Raw genomic sequence first — 6,628 nt, 5'->3', positions numbered from 1 at the left:
TAATATTCCATCCTGCAATCGATGTGAGCGCACCTTTCGAATCTATGTATTTCCGATCCGATCTCTGAATTGTTTTTTTTTTCAGGAGATCGACCTGTGTGATGGCTAAGAAGAAGGTGGACGACAGGATTGTTTGCGCGACTTGCAAAGGCAAATTCGACACGCAGAAAGAGAAGGCAGAACACGGTTGCAATACGATGGCAAAGTTTGTTAGATCTGAAGAGAAGGAGAAAAAGAAAGAAGCCCTGAAAGAGGTATAATTCTCATTTTATTCAACTGGTATATACTGCATGGTACAATAATGGTATTCTGCTACACAATAATCTGCAAAAGGGATTTCTCTTCAACCCCAGCACTGACAAAGCTAAGGGATTTCTCTCCTGTACAAAATTACCTGCCAACAGTGGTAAACCTGGGGTAGCAAGAATGGTTGTAACACAGTTTGAACCTATCAAAGTTTATACTGATGGAGAAAGGGTGAAACAAGCAGTTACAGTACTATTACCTGCATTCCATCAGCATAATTCTACTGTGATTCAGCTGCCTTGCCTGAATTAGAACCAGTAGCATATATCCTGGTTAAACTTTGCTTCCGGTTTCTGCTGGTTAGCTTTGTTTCTTGCTGTCTAATCCTGGTTGACAATGGTTGTGGACAGCTTGACTGCTCAAGTCGTAGTCTGCTGACTTGTCAGCTGTAATCCTCACCAGCAACTTCCCTGTTCGAGTAAAAGGACATTCTGTATGCCCCCGTATACTTCTTCATCTGCTGTCCCCCCAGCTGCAAGCCCAACTAACAAACTGTCATCTCTGCACATATTTGCCTAACAGTAAAAAGAGTGATAGGCACATTGCCATGACATAAATTGTTTACCCTTATTTACTACATAAATGTCCCTAGTATGGTTTTCAATGTTATATGACTAAACTGCTTATTTTTATTTGTAACAGATCAGGAACAAGGAAAAAAAGCATTGATTTCCTGGTGCGAAGATTTGGTTGGGTAGTCTGTAATGTGAGGGGTTTAAGCATGGACTGAGTAGAGAGTGTTATTATGTAATAATGCGGACCAAGTAGAATCAGCTGCCTAAGATGTGTGTATCACTTTGGACCTGAGATGATGTGTGTACACCATCGAGCTATTAATCCTGAACCTCAAGTTCAAGACATATGTTGTCTGCGAAATTCAGCTCTCTGGTATAATGATTTGTCTTGCCTGCAGGAAAATAATGCAACAAATATGAGCCAAACACCGTGGCTTACTGTTTCTTATCAGAGAAAATTCTATGGTAGTATACAAGTTAATTAGTGAGTCTAGCTGAACACCATGCTGATCCTCGTTAGATAAAATTCTACAAACATGTTAATTAGTGAGTCTGGTTATACTCCCAATTTTTCTTTTTGTTAGGCACATATGTATTTTCAGATCATCAATTTGGCAAATGAAATATGAGGTATATGCTACAAGAGGTATACCATGACAAACCTGTTTCAAATACGAATTTCAATGATATACTTCAGCATATAATACATTATTTCGGTGGTCAAACTGATGATCTAGAAATACAGGCGTCCTTAAAAACTGAAACAGAGGCAGTAGAAATTATGCACCATGTATGTAAAAATACATACAGCAACTTTTGCCAAGAGAAAAGAAGGATATTGTATACGAACCATAAAGGTTAATTGAAAATGCTTTTCTAGCATTATTACTGTACATGGCAAATACTTATATATAGTTCCTCTGTATTGAGTTGCACAATGTGCAAGGTTCAATGTTAGATTTGTCATTAACAAAAACTATAGCCTAAAGTTATCTTTCAAAGGTTGAAGATCAGCATGCTAGTTCTGAATCATTACCTAGATATAGCACATACAGAAGGTAGTAAAAAGGTTACAAGGAAAAAGGCTGCAAACATACCTCAAATGCACCTGTGAAGCTCCGCTTCAATTGATTTGTTTTCAGACGAGGAATGACAACGGACAGGACAGGCATTGTGGGCCTGTACTTGACAATTAGCCTGGAGATACCAGATACAATATGAATCAATTGCCATTAAAGTACAAATCCTGTTAAAAAGAATACTCTTTTCTTTATACCTTGCAGCCCGTCCACATGAGGTAAAGCAAACGATGACCGAAGCCTTAACTTTAATAGCAGTCCACGCCTAGCAAATACGTAGCAAACTATTTTGGACTTATTTGGAAGACATAAATTGATTCCCTGTAAACACTAACAAAAGGTTGGAAAATGAAAAAGAAACAAAATATGCACTGCTAGATGACACCTTTTCAACTCAGAGGCACTGGCGATGGGCTTCTGCAAAGGGTGTGTCCTCGTGCCGCATAAAAGTAACTATTCCAATGTGTTAAAAGTTAACCTCTAAAAGCCAAATGCACTATATTTGTCACTGGACTACATGAGAGTTAATACAAATCCACCAACAAAACAAACTATATAGATTATAAAAAAAAATGTTGTGTTACTGTATTTCCATGTTGTCAATAGATTACATCAGAGTTAATACAAATCTACCAAGAAAATAGGACTCTGTAAATCATAAAAAAAAATGTTACTGTATTTCCATATTGTCATTGGATTACATCAAAGTTAATATAAAACCACTAACAAAATAGAACTCTGTAGATGAATACTGAAAATTAGAACTATCTACACCGTCATATTAGAAGACTACAATTATTTATAAAGAATTAACAATCTTAATCACTTAGGACAAAAGTTAACATATTTAAATGTTTTATTGTTACTTCCTCAGTACACAAATGTAGGACGTTATTGAGTTTAATCTAAACTGCGATATATAGATCATAATAGATTAAAATACAATAAGTAAATAATAATCCAAAGATCATGCGATGTCACTGTATTTCCATTTGTGTACTTCGTCCGAGTCAATAAAAATCCATCAACAAAATAGCATTATATAGATCATAATAAAAAATGTTGTCATTGGGAAACATCAAAATTAATTAATATACATCCATCGGCAGAATAACACTATATAAATTATAATTAAAAAACTAAATATTATGTTACTGTAAATAGCACTTCGTAGATCATAATTAAAATTAGAACCGTGTACACCCTGCTATTAGAAAATTACAACAAATTATATTATTTAAAGAAGCAGCAATCTTAGGCCCGGTTCTTTTGGCGGATTCTCCCAGAATCTTGCGAATCGACCCTCCACCCAGCTTCTCCCAGAATCTTGTATCCATTTTTTTTTTACAATCCTAGCTGTTCACATCCTAACTAGTTAGGATTGTAAAAAAAGCATGGGTTCAGGATTCTGGGAGAAGCTGGGTGGAGGGCCGATTCTCAAGATTATGGGAGAATCAGCCAAAAGAACTGGGCCTTAATCTCTTACCACACGCATATTTCACTATATTTCTATGTTGCCATTGGATTACATAAAATTTAATATAAATCCAACGACAAAATAACACTACAAATTATAACAAAAAATCAAAATGTTATGTTACTGTAAATAGCACTTCTGTAGATTCATAATAAAATTGGAGCTATGTACACCAAAAAACTAATACAAATTATATTATTTAAAAAAACAACAATCTTAATCTCTTACCACAAAGTTAACGTACTTACATGTTTTGTTGTTACTAGATTCAAGCGCTAAACAAAAAAGAAAAGAAAAAATATCGAGATAAAGATCATGCCGTAATACCCGCACAGCATATCTTCTTAAAACACTACATCTAAAATTACAAGACTGAAGCTATCGACAGAGCCCTCAGCCGTTGAGGGGAGGGGCATGTGGATCCGCCGTCTTCTATTAGTGGTCCCTGCACAGTCAAACGGTTAGATGGGATCGAGAGAGGAAAAGCAGGGCCTCCACAATTGTAATTCGTTTGGATTTTTATAACAAGTCAACTCTTTTACCAGTGGATACGTTGGCAACAATGCATTCCACTAAGTATGCCATAATAATCCTGGACATGTACATATTTGAAAGGCTAATTCTCATATGAAGATTTCTATTCAGCTGCAAGATATAGAGCACACATAGCATGCGAGAGGACGACAAATGATCTATCTTAAGGAACAACCAAACATATCTCAAAAACATGTACAATGAACACAAATGGTCTATCATTAAATTCAAGTACACTGACAATTACTCAGCTAGGAGCATCACATTTAAAAACTACAATAAAAAGACATAATTGTCAACACCGAAAGATATACTGTTATTTATTAAATCTTGGTGCAACAAATATAAGACCATAACTTGTCATCATATTATGGCATGACATGCATCATACTAGAAGAGAAGAGCACAACAATCTATATCATCAAAAGAACACAAAGATCTTGATTCTTTAACAGAAGTTAAAATATGTATCTTTATTAAAACTTGCTGCAACAAAGACGCATAACTATGCTATGTCAAAAAAGAAATGTATACAACACCCATATATTTACACAAATAAAACAATGGAGCTGTCACCAACAGATTGTGTTATAAAATTAAAACAACACAAATTAACAATTTTTTAACATGACAAACTTAACAAATTTTTCATCACTTCTAGTTAAGTGAATACAAAATTATGAACGAAATAACAAATTACATTAGAAAACTAGAACCATCTACAAAGTCTAAGAAATAATGATGTAGAATATATATTTTCCAAAAGAATGTAATATGTGTGTGTGTGTGTGTGTCAGAACTTGTAAGATATAGCAGACAATGTTATGTCACTGCATTTCCATGTTATCACTTATCATTCTGTATTTCCATGTTGTCATTAAATTTCATCATAGTGAATACAAATCCACCAAGAAATAGCACAAAAAAGGTTATAGTATCATTTAAAAACCAACAATCTGAATGCCTTACCAAAAAAGTTTTACATATTTTGTTGTTACTAGATTCAAATACGATAAGAAAATAATAACCTATAGATGCTATGTGACTGTATTTCCATTTGTCACTAGATTACATCAAAGTTAATACAAATCCACCAACAAAATAGCACTCTGTAGATCATAATAAAAAAATATGCACTGTATTTCCATGATGTCATTGGAGTATATAAGAGTTAATATAAAACTCAACAACAAAATAGAACCCTATAGATCATAACTGAAATTTAGAATTATCTACACCATCATATTAGAAGACAACAATTATTATTTACAAAACCAACGATATTAATCAATTAGCACAAAAGTTAAAAATATGTCCTCCCTCCGTAAGGAAAATCTCTTGTATTTCTTTACAGAGGGAGTACGTGTTTTATTAGTACTAACTCTGTACACAAATGTAAGACATTTTTGCTATTTAATTTAAACCGCAAATAACGTCTTACATTTGTTTAGTACTATATTAAAAGAAGATAAGAAATAGTAATGTACAAATTATGCTATTTCACTATATTTTCATGTTCGCATTGGATTACATCAAAGGTAGAATAAATCCATTAACAAGATAACACTATATAGATCATAACCAAAAAAAAAACATATGTTACTGTAAGTAATACTTTTGTAAGTTCATAATAAAATTGGAGATATGTACACTCAAATATTAGAAGACTAACAAAAAATATATTATTTAAAGAACCAACAATCTTAATCTCTTACCACAAGTTAACGTATTTACATATTTTGTTGTTACTGATTCAAACACTAGACAAAAAAAAGAAACAAAAAAAAACGACCTAAAGATCATGCGGTAATACCCGCATAGCACATCTTCTTTAAAGAAGACATCTTAAAAATACAAGAAGACCGAAACTATCGACGCAGCCCTCAACGGCAGCGTTGAGGGGAGGGGTCTGTGGATCCGCCGTCTCCGATTAGTGGTCCCTGCACAGTCGAACGGTTAGACGGGATCGAGAAAGGAAAAGCAGGGCCTGATTCATCAGAAACAATTAAACGACGAGTCCAGGGTAACAAACCTATCGCAGCTGCTCGTCATCTCTTTCTTTTCCCAGATAAAGATGTCAGGCAAAGAAAGGTAAAGCCGGATCTGGTGAAATCAGACCTATCCGCCAGCTTTTGCCAGCGGCGCCAGATCTGTTTGACTCGGACCTATTCACCGGCTCCTGGCGCCTCCCTTTCTTCTGGCATCGAGGTCTACCGTCCGTCGCGGCTCGGCGCTGCCAGCTAGTCCTACGTCAGGCCGATCTCGATTGGATCGGCCTGAGGTCGCGCTGGCTTCTTCCCTTGCCGCCACTCGCCGTCCACCCTGCGCGCAGAGGGGTGAGGAAGGAGCATGGCGGCGGCTGGCGGGCCTAATCTGGCTGGGGTCACGCCGGCTAAGCGCAGAGGGGGAAGGGCCTGGCGGCGGCGAGACGGAAGAGGATAGATAGGGTTAGGGATTGTGGTGTATGGCAGGGCAGCAGACGGAGAGGGTGGGGAAAGTTAGGCAGATATTGCGTGCGGTGCGGGGCGACGGACAGGGACACTCCCAATGGGCCGGGCCTATTCGCGGCACCAGCCCTCCACCAACCGGGCCTATTCTGTACGGACCTACCTATGCAGAGTTTAGAGTTCACCAATGACCATTGTGCAGACATATATTAAGATTTAAGACTACCGGGCGCCATGTTTGGCTCTTAGATTTGCCCGAGATTATTTGTA

At 36.7% G+C, this 6,628-nt stretch overlaps 1 long non-coding RNA gene across 3 annotated transcripts; it reads right to left on the bottom strand.

Annotated features, from left to right (window-relative positions):
* Positions 1–251: 251 nt before the first annotated feature.
* LOC119323518 lies at positions 252–6,393 on the bottom strand. Of its 3 annotated transcripts, none has more exons than XR_005156360.1 (5): positions 5,944–6,393; positions 2,098–5,851; positions 1,919–2,018; positions 506–1,213; positions 252–412 (listed from the first exon to the last, which is right to left on the bottom strand). It is a non-coding gene; the product is annotated as an uncharacterized LOC119323518 (long non-coding RNA). The 3 variants fall into 3 exon arrangements; XR_005156361.1 differs by having other exon boundaries at positions 252–778; positions 1,110–1,213; XR_005156359.1 differs by having other exon boundaries at positions 252–1,213.
* Positions 6,394–6,628: the final 235 nt, after the last annotated feature.

The sequence above is a fragment of the Triticum dicoccoides genome, chromosome 6B, assembly GCF_002162155.2.
Source record: "Triticum dicoccoides isolate Atlit2015 ecotype Zavitan chromosome 6B, WEW_v2.0, whole genome shotgun sequence".
In the NCBI taxonomy this organism is placed as follows: Eukaryota; Viridiplantae; Streptophyta; class Magnoliopsida; order Poales; family Poaceae; genus Triticum; species Triticum dicoccoides.
This window is presented reverse-complemented; position numbering and strand designations above follow the sequence as displayed.